This window comes from Pituophis catenifer, unplaced genomic scaffold (assembly GCF_029215685.1).
Source record: "Pituophis catenifer annectens isolate HBS135680 unplaced genomic scaffold, rPitCat1.0.hap2 SCAF_2, whole genome shotgun sequence".
Classification (NCBI taxonomy): Eukaryota; Metazoa; Chordata; class Lepidosauria; order Squamata; family Colubridae; genus Pituophis; species Pituophis catenifer.
This window is the reverse complement of record NW_027256882.1, coordinates 12,570,593-12,588,012: the sequence shown is the minus strand read 5'-3', so window position 1 is coordinate 12,588,012 and position 17,420 is coordinate 12,570,593.

Sequence of the window (17,420 nt, the reverse complement as noted above, 5' to 3'; positions counted from 1 at the left end):
GAACAAAGGAATGCTCAAGGAAGAGAAAACGCTAATTGGGAGGCTTCTATTCCTTTGCAGGGCAACAAGGAATACACAAACCTAAACTAGGAGGCCAGAATTGGGTACTAAAATGATGTCTCTGACCTTCCCCAAGGTGTGGCTTCCCCAAGGTGTGGCTATACCTTCCCCAAGGTGTGGCTATCTCCTCACATGCATTGTATCCGTATGTTCTGGATATAGTCCCACCCAGTATTTTGTTTTTGGCTATAAATAAAATTTGCTTCTTTTTGCAAGCCTCGTCTTGAGTCTCTCTCTCTTTGGCATTCTGGTAACTCAAGTATATTTTGGGACCTTACACTGGGAAGAATCACCTGGACTTTAACAGCTTCTTAATGTCCTGGTGGGAGGCATTCTCAGATAATTCAATCCAACTGCACAAATATTTATAATATTAAGAATATACAAGCGCTAACAATAAATATCTGTGTTTAACCATTCATGTATCTTAAAATGTAACGCAATTTGAAAGAATCCTACAGCTGCACTGAAATATTGAAAGCTATCTGCAGATATCAGTCACCTGTATTAAGACAGAGGAAATAGCCAATCAAATATATGATAAAATGTTTGAAAATCAACGCATGAAGTTGAAGTGGGGTTAGTATAACTAACTGGGGAAGTGCCTGTGAAATACTCTAAGATCCAAAAATTCTTATTGTTTTTACTCTTTTTCTATGGTAATATTGTGGAATGTTACAAACTGTTTGGAATAATATTTGTAATTGAGTGAATTAAAAATATTACCGTGGAAGAAAAGTTAAATGTTACTTTCATTGATATGTTGGTACTTGCAGAAAAACATCCAAATTTTATTGGAAATTCCTGCCCTTCCTCTTGGCTACCAAGGACCTCAACCAGAATACCAATTTCTTACCTAACATTACCCTGGGTTATAATGTCTATGAAAATTTCTACAAGGTGGAAATGACTACAGATCCTTTGCTGGACCTGCTTTCAGACGGAGAGGCCAATGTGCCCAACTACAGGTGTGGAAGACAGAGAAACACAGTGGCTGTTGTGGAAGATGCCGAGACTGGCATCTCCATCCAGATTTCCACCATGCTGGGCACTTACAAAGTCCCTCAGGTGTGTCTTTCTCTGAGTGAATATTTTCACCCATGCAACTGTCAGTCAGTCAGAGATCCTGTTCTGTAAATGCAAAGCAGAGTTTGATTTTGGAAATGAGAATTTTTGTTGTCAAGGATAAACTAGCACCATTTTCTTTTTTTCCTTTGTAGATCAGTTACAGTTTTGCTTCCCAGATTCTGAGGGATAAAGCTCAGTTTCCTTTCTTCTACCCGATGCTCCCTGCTGAAGGAGTCCAGTATCCAGGGATGGTCAAGCTTCTCCTCTATTTTCAGTGGACCTTGGTTGGTCTCCTTGCTCCAGAAACTGACCAGGGACAGAGGTTCATGAGGACAATGCCTTCTTTGATGTTAAGGAATGGCATTTGTGCAGTTATATATGAAATCTTTACACTGAATGTGGCTGATGTAGTTTTGTCATCAAAACAATATCGCAAGTGGCGAGGAGTCAATGTCTTTGTTTATGGTTCACAGTCTAATTCATTCGCTAACGGGATGATGATTGTAGAAAACATACTGAAAACCTTTCAGGAACCTATTGTAGAAAAGGTCTGGATCACCACAGCTTATTGGGATCTGAATCTTGTCCTGATGCTTGGTATCGTTTCCATTAAATACTTTGGCAGCTGTTTTTCCTTTCTGATACCAAAAAGGAAACAGGTAAACTATGATACAGTTCCTACCCTTTATTTATTCCTACTTAACTTGTGGAGAAATCCTTTGCATGTACATCCACTAAGGATGGCTATTCGGTAAAAATCTGGAGACGGTGCAGACAGAGGGAAGAAGTGGTGGCTTCTTCCCTCGATCGATCGATCAGATCCTGGCTATGGACAGCTACTTCAACTACAATACCATCTGATCTGTCCCCGTACCCACACACACACAAACACAGCCAGTCGAGGGTTAAGGAAACACTTTGGAACGCACCCAGGTCTTATCTCCCACTTGGCAGCGATAGACACACCGTCTGCCAAGTGACTTTATTTTCAAAGTAAAACAGAAAGATAAATACTCAAGAGTCCAAATGTCCGACACTTTAAATCTTTCTCTCAGCAGTTCCGGACGAGGCTTTAGTGACTACCAAGGTTTGCTTTGTTCGTCACAAGGATCCTTGACCACTACCCTCTATTATATAGTCTCTAGGGTGTGATCCAGTGACTCAGTTCTAATCCCTAGCACGCCTCCTAAGCTGCTGCAAACGTTTATCACGCCTTCGGAGGCGTGCGTCCAGGAATGATGTTTCTTCATCACTCTGATTCGAATCAGCTGTCTCCTCTCCCTCGGCCGGCACTTGAGACAATGCCAGAGGGGAGGGGCCTGGAGAGGGAGGCCTGGCTGACTCCTCTTCCTCATGCTCGGAGCTTTCTTCCTCCGATGGGACAGGCTCAGAGGGCGGGGCCACAACACCATCTGGGCTGTGGCAAGAGCCTTAAATTCAGCTTATATCTCCACATCAAACAGATCAAAGGGGAACAGGGGTATAAAGGTAAATGCTGTAAGGGTTGAGGCTTGGCTGGTATTTCTTTTCCATAAACCTTTTTCATCAGATGGCAACTAGTTTTGTAAGTGGATGCCTTGCTTACTTCTTCTGAAAAAATTAAAGCTCAATTCTAACCTTCTATCATTCATTTATTTTATTTTATTCACTTATTTATCATCATCATCCTCTTTTAATGACCCCATAATCCTTTGCAGGGTGAAGTCTGGGCAACTGAATGTCGTGAATGTTTACTGGCCAGATGCCCTTCCTGTCACCAATGTGGAGTTTTTTTCCAGCAGATATATTCCCAGTGTCCCCAGAGAGAGAAATATCTGCCTCTATCTAGGAGCGAACTTACAGCCTCCTGATTGAGAGGCAAGAGCTCCACCTCTAGGCCACCGCACCACTCTTGTTCATTTATTTATATCCTGCCTTTATTATTTTCACAAATAACTCAAGGCAACAAATATATCCAACATACCTTTCTTCTCTTATTTTCCTCCCAACAACAATCCTGTGAATTGGATTTAGACTGAGAGAGAGAATGACTGCCCAAAGTCACTTAGCTGGCTTTCCTGGCTAAGGCAACAGCAATAGTACTTAGACTTATACACTGCTTCACAGTGCTTTACAGCCCTCTCTAAACAGTTTGTTGCCCCCAACAATCTGGGTACTCATTTTACCAACCTCAAAAGGATGGAAGGCTGAGCCAACCTTGAGCTGATGAGAATCGAACTGCTGGCAGTCAACAGAATTAGCCTGCAATACTGCATTAAAACCATTTTTTCGGCCGAAGAGATTGTAGAAAAAATGCTTTTAAAATTTTTTTAAAAAGCCTCTGATAATCGCGTGGCTCAGCTGGGCATGGTGTGGGGGGGGGGGGCGCAGGGATTTTTGCTACCGGTTCTCCGAACCACCCACTGCCATCGCTACCGGATTGGGCAATCCGGTCCGAACTGGGAGCATTTCACCCCTGGTTGGAGACCCCTGCTGTATAACACTATGAAGCAGTATATAAGCAGTATATAAGTCTAACTGCTATTGCTATTGCTCTGTTCATATCCCTCCCAGCATAGACCAAGATATCCTTTCAAAGAACTTCTGATCTTCTTTCTTAAACTCTTTTTTTCCTTTTCTTTCCAGCTTCACTCCTTCCTTCAAAGCTCTCAGTTTCACAATAATTCCATGGATGGGGTATATTTGGATGAGAAAGGAGATCTGACGGCTGACCTGGACATTCTGAACTGGATGGTTCTCCCCAACAGTTCTGTCAAGAGAGTAAAATGTGGGAAGCTAGAAAAAGGGGCATCCCGGGATTTTAAAGTTCTCATTGACCAAAAGGGTATCGCCCAGGCGGAAATGCTGAAAGTGAGATTTAATATTTATTTTCTTCCATTGAAAAAGGTGGCAATAATAAGGATGTACTTTTGGGTTGGGTGAGGGGTTTGCTTTCAATGCCTTTGAGTTTTCACATCAGTTGATCATGTGTTGTGACTCTGACCCCCGAGGCCGACTTATCGGAAGGAGAAGGCTCCGAACATGAAGGAGAGGAGTTGGCCAGGCCTCCCTCTCCAGGACCCTCCTCTCTGGCAATGCCTCAGGTGTCTCCCGAAGAAGAGATTGGCCAGGAGCCAGGTATCTCCTCGCAGTCGGACAGTGACAGAGATAAGTCTTGGCTGGATCCACGCCAACGTCGGAGAGACAAGCGCATGCAGCAGAAAAGGAGGCGTGCCAGAGATTAGCTGAGTCACTGGACCACACCCCACAGGGGATAAAAGGGGGTGAGGTGGCCATTCAGACTCTGTGACGGACAAAACTAAACTACTAGTGAGTCACATTGTATCTGTGAAACAACGTTATCTGCCTTGGATTTAATACAGACTGGACTTGACAATTCTTTAACTGTGTGTATCTTGTTTTGGTTTATCTGGCGGAGGAACAACCCCCCCCTCTATGAGTAAAGTTCTTGGCAAGCAGCTACTGGGTTGCTGCCAATCCTCTTATCGAAAGAATTTGTTGTCTGCAAATTTTATTTAATCCCTGGCTGACTGTTTGTGTGCGTGAGTGAGACGGGGACAGAACATCATGCTCTCAAGAGTTGAAACTTTTTCTTTGGGTTTTCAGATGGCCGTGGAAAAGATTGTTTTGGGTTTTTATGCAAGCTATTCACTGAATGCATGGAAAGGAAGGTTGATTGAGCCAATCATGCAAGTAACCTAGCTCACTTAGCCAAAGGAAGGAATTTGTCCAATATTTCCCTGAAAAAAAATCATATCTTATTTGTTCCCTATGACTATCATGAAGTGTTGTACCTTATAATTCTTGAAGAATGTATCTTTTATTTTATGTACACTGAGAGCATATGCACCAGTGGTGGGTTTCAAAAATTTTTACTACCGGTTCTGTGGGCATGGCTTGGTGGGCGTGGCTTGGTGGGTGTGACAGGGGAAGGATACTGTAAAATCTCCATTCCCACCCCACTCCAGGGGAAGGATGCTGTAAAATCTACATTCCGTCCCCAATCCAGGGGAAGGTTACTGCAAAATCCCCATTTCCTCCCGATCAGCTGGGACTTGGGAGGCAGAGAATAGATGGGGGCAGGGCCAGTCAGAATTTTTACTACCGGTTCTCCGAACTACTCAAAATTTCCGCTACCGGTTCTCCAGAACTGGTCAGAACCTCTTGAAAACCACCTCTGATATGCACCAAGACAGATTCCTTGTGTGTCCAATCACACTTGGCCAATAAAGAATTCTAATCTAATCTATTCTATTCTAAATTTAAAATGGCTGCCTAAAAATGGTACTGTGCATGAAACATCAGAAGGGAAGAGAAACCAAAAAGGAATATGCAGTTCAGTGGTGGGTTTCTACCGGTTTGCCCGATCCAAGGCTCTGCCCACCTGCCCGGACATCATCACAGACGCTCTGTGCATATGCGCAGGATCACCCCAAGCAAGCGAAGTGAGTGCGTGCATGTGCATGCTCCTGGTTCCGAACCGGTAGCGATGGTAAGTGGAACTCACCACTGATGCAGTTCAATCCCTTTTAATGATCCTCACATTTCCTATTGACTTCTACTTAGTCAAAGCTAAAACTTGAACTGGAGAGTAACAATCCCTTCTTCCTTTGTCCTTTGTCTGAAAATAAATTTATTTTCTGGATATTTCTCCTTTCTCTCCTCAGCCCTTTCCTCCTTCCAGGTGTGTGGAAAGCTGTCATCCTGGATTCATGAAGGTGGCTCAGGAAGGGAGGCCCATCTGCTGCTATGATTGTCGTCCTTGTGCAGAAGGAACCATCTCCACCATGGAAGGTGGGTGTCACCAGAGAAATGAGGCCGACTTTGGGAAAGAAAATAATTCATTGTTTTGATATGTATTGTAAGCTTGGCTTTGAAGAAAAATGCATTTGATATGTGTAATTTATAACATGTGATAAATTATAGCAGTATTCCAGTATTTGAGAGGCTGCCACAAAGAGGAGGGAGTCAACTTATTTTCCAAAGCACCAGAAGGCAGGACACGAAACAATGGATGGAAACTAATCAAGGAGTGAAGCAACCTGGAATTAAAACTTCCTAATAGCATTTTTTAAAAAAAATCTGATTTATATGCCGCCCTTCTCCGGAGACTCAGGGCAGCTTACAAGGCGTTAAGCAATAGCCTTCATACTTTTGTATATTTTATACAAAGTCAGCTTATTGCCCCCACAAACCGGGTCCTCATTTTACCTACCTTAGAAAGGATGGAAGGCTGAGTCAACCTTGAGCCTGGTGAGAATTGAACTCGCAGTAATTGCAGGCAGCTGGAAGCTAAATACTACCTTTAATAGTAGCATTAGCCTGCTGCGCCACTCAGGCTCTTAGCAATGACAATGAACCAGTGGAACAGTTTGCCTTCAGACATTGTGGGTGCTTCATCAGTGCAGGTTTTTAAGAAGAAACTGGACAGTCACTTGTCTGAAATGATATAGGTCTTCCTGCTTGAACAAGGGGCTGGACTAGATGACCTCCAGGATCCATTCCAGCTCTATTCTGATTGATTGATAATCTTTATGTTGTTTACATTTTAAGCAGGTTACTAAAAGACAGGGGATCCATGAGGCCTATGCATTAGGTTTAGGTTTAGGTTTAGGTTTATTTGATTTGTATACCGCCCTACTCCCGAAGGACTCAGGGCGGTGAACAGCCAACAATAAAATACATAAATACAAAAAATTTAAAAACCAGATAAAATCAAATTAAATCATTTTGGCCCAAACAGATTAAAACACCCCAATAATTTAAAAACAGATTAAAATTTACATATTTAAAAAGGGAAGAAATTAGGCCAAGTCCGCCTGATGGAATAAAAAGGTCTTCACAGCACGGCGGAAGGAGCGCAGATCCGGGATCCTCCGTATTAGAAGGGAGATGGCATTTCTTTTGCTCTTCATCTTGTCTACTGGTTGCCAGCAGTTTGGCAGTTGGATTCTCACTGGCTCAAGGTTGACTCAGCCTGCCATCCTACCAAGGTTGGTAAAATGAGGACCCAGATTGTTGGGGTCAATATGCTGATTCTGTAAACCACTTAGAGAGGACTGTAAAGCACTGTGGAATGGATTGCCCACCGAGCTCAGGACAGCCCCCGACCTTCTTTCCTTCCGTCGCGAGCTGAAGACGTGGCTCTTCCGTCAACTCAACTGATCCGTTTGGGGGTACACTGTCATAATTTTAAACTGTTTTAAATAGGGTTGCTGATTTTAATTTTATTTCAATGCGATTTGTATTGGAATTTGTCATTTTGTAAGCCGCCTTGAGTCCCTAGGGAGAAAGGCGGCATATAAATCGCAATAATTAATAAATAAATAAATAAATAAATAAATAAATAAATAAATAAATAAATAAATAAACAAACAAACAAACAAACTGGTACATAAATCAAAGTGCTATTGCTATAACATTGGAAACTTCCAATGCTTCGTTGAGTGAGGGTCACTTCCCCGCTGCCCTGAAAGAGGCGGTGGTGAGGCCTCTCCTCAAGAAGCCGTCCCTGGATCCAGCAATATTGGCTAACTATCGTCCTGTCTCCAACCTTCGCTTCATTGCGAAGGTTGTTGAGAGTGTGGTCGCGCAACAGTTTCCACAATTCCTGGAGGAAACATCCTATCTAGATCCGTTCCAGTCGGGTTTCAGGTCTGGGCACAGCACGGAAACGGCATTGGTCGCGTTGGTTGATGATCTCTGGAGGGCTCGGGACAGGGGTTATTCCTCTGTTCTGGTCCTATTAGATCTCTCAGCGGCTTTTGATACCATCGACCATGGTATCATGCTGCACCGGCTGGAAGAGTTGGGGGTGGGAGGCACCGTGTTACGGTGGTTCTCCTCCTTTCTCTCCGACCGGTCGCAGTTTGTGTTGGCAGGGGGGCAGAGGTCGACCTCGAGGCCTCTCATTTGTGGAGTGCCGCAGGGATCGGTCCTCTCGCCCCTTCTGTTCAACATTTATGTGAAGCCACTGGGCGAGATCATCCGTGGCTTTGGGGTGAGATACCACCAGTACGCTGATGACACCCAGCTGTACATCTCCACCCCAGGCCACCCCAACGATGCCCTTGAAGTGATGTCCCAGTGCCTGGAGGCTGTGCGGATCTGGATGGGGAGGAACAGGCTCAGGCTCAACCCTTCCAAGACTGAGTGGCTGTGGCTCCCGGCATCCCGATATGGTCAGTTGACTCCATCACTGACTATTGGGGGCGAGTCTTTGGCCCCCACTGAAAGGGCTCGCAATCTGGGAGTCCTCCTGGATAGGCAGCTGTCTTTGGAGGAACATCTGACGGCTGTTACCAGGGGGACCTTTTATCAGGTTCGCCTGATTCGCCAGTTGCGGCTCTTTCTTGATCGGGATTCCTTGTGCACAGTCACTCACGCCCTCGTCACCTCTCGCCTTGACTACTGTAACGCTCTCTACATGGGGCTCCCCTTGAAGAGCACCCGGAGGCTCCAGCTGGTCCAGAATGCGGCAGCGCGGGTAGTGATGGGAGCAACATGGCGCTCCCATGTAACACCGCTCCTGCGCGAGCTGCACTGGCTCCCGGTGGTCTTCCGGGTGCGCTTCAAGGTGTTGGTTATCACCTTTAAAGCGCTCCATGGCATAGGGCCTAGCTATCTCCGAGACCGCCTGCTGCTACCGATGACCTCCCATCGACCCGTGCGCTCCCACAGAGAGGGCCTCCTCAGGGTGCCATCAGCCAAACAATGTAGGCTGGTGGCCCCCAGGGGGAGGGCTTTCTCTTTGGGGGCTCCCACCCTCTGGAATCAGTTGCCCCCGGAGATAAGAAGAATCCAGGACCTCAATGCCTTCCGTCGTTCCCTGAAAACCTATCTTTTTCAGCAAGCAGGGTTGGCTTAAGAAGAAATTTTTAAAATTTTTAAATTCTTTTAATTAGTCTGCGATTCTTAATTTTTGGGCCAAATTTTATATATATTTTTAAAGGTTTTAATATTTGTATTCTATGTTTTTTATCTTGGCTGTACACCGCCCTGAGTCCTCAGGGAGAAGGGCGGTATATAAATTCGAAATTAAATTAAATTAAATTAAATTAAATTAAATTAAATTAAATTAAATTAAATTAAATTCCTTCCTTCCTTCCTTCCTTCCTTCCTTCCTTCCTTCCTTCCTTCCTTCCTTCCGAACTAATTTGTCAGCCTTTGCCTTTATATTGTTTGCTTGTTCAGCTGCAATTGTAACGGGGGGAGGGGGGATCTGTCTGGATGTCTGGGAGGGGGAAGTGAACTGGTGGAGTAAATGGGAGAAAGTTTTCCTCAGCGTTTCTCTGCAGCTGATAACCACTCAAGATCAACTGTTGTGGCATACCAGGAGGATGGAGCCATCGGAAGCTGCACCCCACATGACCCCTTGGGGGGATGTGGATTGGATAATCCTGACAGGATGATGGGGGGGAGGGTTTTAAGGATGCTTTCTATATGTGATTTTCGCACCTATTGCCTCAGACCTTGTTTTTCTTTGGTTGCATTCAGTTCATACTCAGCATAAGTACCTCTCTCTATGAAAATGGAGTCGGGGTTTTTCTTTCTTGAGTGTTGAAAGGTGGCATACCTGACATAATTACTTATTCTGTTATTCTGAATATTGAATGGACACAACTCATCATTTGCCGTTTACTATTGTCATTTTGCATTATAATTCTTAAACTTCCCAACCTTTGCTACGTATTACATTTATTCACACACATTCATCTTCACCATCATCTGTTTCACTCTAACTATGCATCTGATGGAAGTTCTTGCTTTATGGTAGATTTTAATCTCTCTCTTTTCAGATGCTGAAAAATGCACCAAATGTCCAGCACATCAGCATCCAAACATCAACCGAGATGACTGTATACCAAAGACTGAAACTTTCTTATCGTATCAAGAAAATCTGGGGATCATCCTCGCTTCCCTTGCCTTGCTTCTTTCTTTGGTAACAGGTTTACTCTTGGGAATCTTCATTAAATTCAAAGAAACTCCCATAGTCAAAGCTAACAATCGTGATCTCTCCTATGTTCTCCTTATTGCCCTCCTGCTTTCCTTCTTGACCTCATTCCTATTCATTGGCCAGCCAAGGACTGCTACATGCCTTCTCCAACAAACAGCCTTCAGCAACATTTTCTCAGTTGCTATTTCCACTGTCCTGGCCAAAACAGTCATGGTGGTGTTAGCATTCTTAGCCACAAAACCAGGGAATAAGATGCAGAGATGGCTAGGGAAGAGCTTGTCCAACTCCATCATCATCTCTTGTTCTGGTGTCCAAATTGTCCTTTGCAGCTTTTGGTTGGGCACCTCTCCTCCCTTTCCTGATACTGACATGCACTCACAATCTGCGGAGATCATCCTGCAATGTAATGATGGCTCCGTTGCCATGTTCTACCTTGCCCTTGGCTACATGGGTTTGCTGGCTGTCATCTGCTTCGTAGTGGCTTTTTTGGCCAGGAATCTACCTGGGGCCTTCAATGAAGCCAAGTTGATCACCTTCAGCATGCTGGTCTTCTGCAGTGTCTGGATATCCTTCGTTCCCACCTACCTGAGCACCAAGGGGAAGTATATGGTGGCTGTGCAGGTCTTCTCCATCTTGGCTTCAAGTACTGGCCTGCTAGGCTGCATCTTCATCCCCAAGTGCTACATTTTCTTTTTAAGGCCAGACCTGAATACAAAAGAACATCTGATGTCAAAATAACATTAAATGTTTATGTCTTTCCCCAAACTGCCATTTAGTTATTATAAATCAATTATTTGCTACTTGAATGGTTGTAAGAAAAAGATTGTGAATATACAAACCTTTTTTTGTTTTGATTTGTATCTAACCTATCTAACAAAATGAAATTCAACATAGATAAAAGTACAATTCTACACTTAGGCAAGAAAAACCAACTGTATAGGTATAGACAAGTTGAAACTTGGCTTAATGCCAGTAATTGTGAAAGGGATCTTGGAGTCCTAGTGGGCAATCATTTAAATATGAGCCAACAGTATGCCAATGTATGAGCCAATGTATGAGCCAAAATGTTTGAGCCAAAAAAGCCAATGTAATCCTAGGATGCATTAATGGAGAGATAAAATCAAAATCATATGAAGTTCTAATACCTCTTTACAAAGCCTTAGTAAGACCACACTTTGAATATTGCATCCAGTATTGGGTATGTTACTCGGAACACTGACACGTGGAAGAAATTTGAATTATATCTCTAGGAGATCTTGCAAGTGACTTGGGATCAGTATGGATTACAGAAGGCCAGATCCAATCTTGGAAGGCCAACAAGGAAAGAGATAAAATGAGTCAATGTCTAAAAGAATAAAGCCTCTTCAACAGAAAGGCAGACTAGAGAATTATGGGAATAAGAAATTATTTTGCTGATCTCCCAAGCTTCAGACAGTGGGATGAGTGTCATATAAATTAAAATAAATAAATAAATAAATAAATAAATAAATAAATAAATAAATAAATAAATAAATAAATAAATTTTTGTCTTCAAACAGGGACCAATTGCTGCACTCTAAATAGGATTCACAGCAGACCAAAAGACCTATTTGCAAATTCCCCTGAAAAAGAATGCCTAACTAAATCCATATTAAGATGCCCCTCTCCATGGCCATGCTCAAAATCTCTCTTGACCCTGGGTTTTCTAAAACGTCTGTTAGAAACATTTGGGGCCAAATTCTCTAGTCTGCTTTGCTGGCCCATCTTCAAACTTTGGAGCCACATCTGTAAGGCCTTCCTTTGGGCGTGTGCTTGTTGACTTGTGCAGGTTTCAGAGATCTGATGTTTCTGTTCTTTGCAATTATCCAAATCATACTGAAGAGCTGAAGAAGCTTCTTGGCTGAGAGGCAAAATATGTTTATTTGTTTTTTTAAAAAAAAGAAAAACTAAGAAAGTCTAATTGCCTTTTGGAAAATGCACCTTTGGGACAACCACGAACTGAATGACTGAGAAACTCCATGGACATTTATCCAAATCATAGTGATTTTCTGAGTTTATGCTAAGCCCCTAGAGACATTTCTGCAGACTTTCAGAAAAATTAATACAAACATGTCAGAAAGTGTCTTGATGTTGATATCAGACTTAAATGCACTGTTGGCTAAAACAGAAAGTCAGAGACTGGACTGCCATCTGTCAGAAATGGTGTAGGGTCCCCTGCTTGGGTAGGGGGTTGGACTAGATGACCTACAAGGTCCCTTCCAACTCTGTATCTAATCTGTATCTAACTTACAGTAAAGGTTTACATAAATGGCTCAAGGGAAAGAAAGAAATTCTGGGGGTGGTTTTAGTACAAGGGCTGTTTTTCTATATTTTGGCTGGACCCTGTCTGGATCTGAACCTTCTGCCCTGGAAGAGGTTTTCGTTTCTTCCACCTATTCTTCTCATTCTTCGTGAAAATGCAGACAGAGAGGGCTCAGCCAGGAACACAAGTCATGTTGCTTACACTTCTACTTGTGCTGCTTCTGTGGCCATGGGGAGCCTGTGCAATGCCCAAAGCCAAATGCCTCCTGACTCTGGAACAAAGCGAAGTGGATCCAGACAATCATTACAAGTCAGGAGATTATTTCATCGGTGGTGTATTCTCTGCGATGAAGGCTAGGTTTCAATCCCTGCCCTTCGACAGAAGTCCTTCAGCTAAATTCTCCAAGTAAGTCAATCTTCCTGCGCTGCATTGGAGACGCTCCATTTCCAATGAATGCCTACATTTCCAACTCTCTGAAAAAGGGAGATGCTGATCTCCAGATCTCCTCCTTTTCCTAACATGCTTTCTGATTCTAATTTGGGATCTCTACTGCACACCACAGGTTAAAGAAGCTCATTTTGAGTGTTTCCCCGAAAATAAGACCTCCCCAAAAATGACCTCCCCCAAACATAAACCCTTCCCCCAAAATAAGCCCTCCCCTGAAAATAAACCCTCCCCAAAAATATTTAAACACTCAACCAATCCACGCTATTTCCTCTGGTTAGGGTTAGGGAGACAGAGCTGGAAATCAGGTAAGATAGCAAGAGGATCCCGGTCTTGCTCCACACACCCCAAAATGATAAGACCTCCCCAAAAAGAAGGCCAAGCACTTATTTTTGGGTTCAAAAAAATATAAGACAGGGTCTTATTTTTGGGAAAACATGGTATCGTATCAAAACCCAATCAAGATACACTATTTGCCCATATCCATTTTACCTTTCCATCCTATGATCAGAGCTGGGGCGTGGAAACAGTGGAACAGAGTGACCTCTCCCTTCCATCTTGCCCCTGAGTTGAGCTGGACTCTGGGGGACACTGGTCAAAGCACAAAGTGACACTGTCTTTTTTCTCTGCATTGAAGATGAGATAATGAAAAAGTGCAGAGGAGAGCAACCAGGATGATTAGGGGACTGGAGACTAAAACTTATGAAGATAGGTTACAGGAACTGGGCATGGCTAGTCTAGTGAAGAGAAGTACCAGGGGAGACATGATAGTAGTCTTCCAATATTTGAGGGGCTGCCACAGAGAGGAGGGGGGTCAAGCTACTTTCCAAGGCCAGACAAGGAATAATGGATGGAAACTGATCAAGGAGAGATTCAACCTAGAAATAAGGAGGAATTTTCTGACAGTGAGAATAATCAACCAATGGAACAGAAGTTGCCTTCAGAAATTGTGGGAGTCATCCAGGTTGGAGCCATTCTCAATTACATTGGTCCAACTCATCAAATATCTATACAAGAGCTAATAATAAATAGTTTATTTTAGCTATTCAGTACCTTTAAAAAATTATATAATTTGAAAGAATCCTAGAACTACATTTAAATGTGAAAATTATATGGTGATATCAGTCACCAACAATTGAGGCCTTTGAATTATGGTGCTGGAGAAGACTCCTGCAGGTCCCTTGGACTGCAAGGCAATCAAACCGGTCAGTCCTAGAGGAGATCAACCCTGACTGCTCTTTAGAAGGTCAGATCCTGAAGAGGAAACTCAAATACTTTGGCCACCTAATGAGAAGGAAGGACTCACTGGATAAGAGCCTAATGCTGGGAACGATTGAGGGCAAAAGAAGAAGGGGACAACAGAGAACAAGGTGGCTGGATGGAGTCACTGAAGCAGTCGGCGTGAGCTTAAATGGATTCCAGAGGATGGTGGAGGACAAGAAGGTCTGAAGGAATGTTGTCCATGGGGTCACAATGGGTCAGACACAACTTCACAACTAACAACAACAACATCAGTCACCCCTATTAAAAGAGATGAAACAATCCACCAGATATGGGACAAAATGCTTGAAGATCAAAGCATGAAATTTAGGTTGTGTTACTATAACTACCCAGAAGAGTGCCTTTGAAATATTGTATGAAGCAACATTTTCCGTTATTCTTATTCTTTTTCTATTGTAATATATTTGAATGTTGCACATTGTTTGGAGGTCATTATGAATGAGTGGATTAAAAAGATTTTAATGGAAGAAAGTTCAAATGTTATTTTCACTGATGTGTTTGCACCTGCAGAAAAGCATCCAAGCATTTTTGGAAATTTGTGCCCTTTATTTTTGCCACTGAGGACATCAACCATAGTGACCATCTCTTACCCAACGTCACCCTGGGTTATAATATCTATGAAAATTTCTTCAGGATAGAAATGACTTCAGATGCTTTGCTGGATCTCCTTTCAAACGGGGAGGCCAATGTGCCCAACTACAGGTGTGGAAGGCAGAGAAACACGGTGGCTGTTCTGGAAGAGGCCGAGACTGGCATCTCCATCCAGATGTCAACCATGTTGGGCACCTACAAAATCCCCCAGGTGAGTCTTTCTCAGGAGACACTTTTCAATCATACAACTTTCCATCAGAGATCCTCTCCGGTAAATGCAAAGAAGAGCTTGATTTTGGAAATGAGTGAAATTGCATTTTACTTGTTAATGAGCTGTAGTGGCACAGTGGTTAGAGTGCTGCAGGCTAATGAGCCTTGGTGGCGCAGTGGACTAAAGTGCTGTTAAATTAGCACTTAAGCTGCCAGCTGCCTGCAATTACTGCTAGTTCAAATCTCAGCAGGCTCAAGGTTGACTCAGCCTTCTATCCTTCCGAGGTAGGTAAAATGAGGACCCAGATTGTGGGGGCAATAAGCTGACTTTGTATAAAAAAGAACACTTCTTAGGGGGGGCCGAAAGCCCTACTAAGCAGGTATATACAAAAGTATGAAGGCTATTGCTTAACGCATTGTAAGCCGCCCTGAGTCTCTGGAGAACGGCGGCATATAAATCAAACTAATAAATAAATAAATAATAAATAATAAATAAATACTTCTGCTGCCTGCCAGCTGCCTGAAATTTGGCAGTTCGAATCTCACCAGGCTCACGGTTGACTCAGCCTTCCATCCTTCTGAGGTGGGTAAAATGAGGTCCCAGATCGTTGCGGGTAATAGGCTGACTCTGTAAGCCACTTAGAGAGGGCTGTAAAGCACCGTGAAGTGATATATAAGTCTAAGGGCTATTGCTATTGCTAAATGTAAAATACCACCATTTTCTATGCCTTTCAGATCAGTTACAGTCTTGCTTCTCAGATTCTGTGGGATAAAATTCAGTTTCCCTTCTTCTACCCGATGCTCCCTGCTGAAGGAGTCCAGTATCCAGGGATGGTCAAGCTGCTTCTCCATTTCAGGTGGACCTTGGTAGGTCTCCTTGCTCCAGAAACTGACCAGGGGGAGAGGTTCAGGAGGACAATGTCTGCTTTGATGTTACGGAATGGCATTTGTGCAGCGATACATCAAACCTTTCCCCTAAACACAGCTTACATGTTATTTTCATTTAAAAGGAATTACAAGTGGAGAGAAGTCAACGTCTTTGTTTATGGTTCAGAGACTAGTTCATTCCAGGTTGGAATGATGTTTGTGCAAGTGTTACTTCAACACATTCTAGAACCCGTTGTAGAAAAAGTTTGGATCACCAAAGCTCACTGGGATCTCAGTATCGATTTAATGCTTAGTATCTTTTCCTTTAAGTACGTGGCTGGCATTTTTTCCTTTCTGATACAGAAGAAGAAGAAATGGGCAAACTACGATGCTCTTCATCTCTTTCATACATCAATGCATGAGTTTGTGAAGGAAACCTTTAGATGTTCCTCCACTAAGGATGCCTTTTCAGTGAAAGTCTGGAGGCGGTGCAGACAGAGCGAAGAACTGGAGGCTCTGAGGAAAGAGGAGATCGATCGGGTTCTGGCTCTGGACAGCTACCTCATTTACAACACCGTCTGGGCTGTGGGAAGGGCCTTAAATTCAGCTTATACACCCCCATTCAAGAGATCAGTGAGGAACAGGGGCGTGAAGGTGTGGCAGGTAATTTATTTATTTATTTATTTATTTATTTATTTATTTATTTATTTATTTATTTATTTATTTTATTAAATTTCTATACCGCCCTTCTCCCAAAGGACTCAGGGCGGTGAACAGCCAGAAGATAAAACACAGGAAATACAAAATCTAAAATAAATTAAAACAGTTTAAATAATTTAGGCTGAATTTTAAAATACCCCATAATTAAACAGATTAAAAATTTATGTTTAAAATTTAAATTTAAAAGAGGAGATGATTTAGGCCAGGCCAGCTTGATGAAATAAAAACATTTTAAGTGCGCGACGGAAGGTGCGAAGATCCGGGATCCTCCGTATCTCCGGGGGGAGCTCGTTCCAGATCGTAGGTGCCCCCACAGGGAAGGCTCTCCCCCTGTTTTCTATCATTGTTCCCCTGCAGATGGAAATCAGTTTTGTCAGTGGATGCCTAGGGTTATAATTCTGAAAAAATTAGCTATCATGAAACTCTGTCCCAACCCAATTCCAACTTTCCAATCCCTTCATTTTTCTATCGATACCTGCTGATCCTGCTTTTTTGCAATAATTCTCTCTCTTTTTTTTAAAAAAAAAATAATCTTTATTTACATTTTTCGTTAAAAAACATAGAAACAACACATCATAAAAAGATAACACGCAAAAAAACAAAACAACAATAAACATACATACTTCCTTGCTTCTTTGCAGTACCTTAATACATAAATGTTCGTTACTATATCTCTACATTACATTATATACATCTCTCTCTTTTTTAATTGTTTTCTAAGAAAATGCTTTCATGATGTGCTTGTTCAGCCATTCTTTTATCAAATATCTTTTAATAACTTTTTTTGGCTGTAATATAGCCATAGCACTCGGTCTTATATACTGTGGGGATGATCTTAGAAAAGACTATATCAGTGATGGCGAACCTTTTCGGCACCAAGTGCTGACAGAGAGAGAAAGAGAGAGAGAAACAGAGAGAGACAAAGGGAGAAGACTAAGGGGT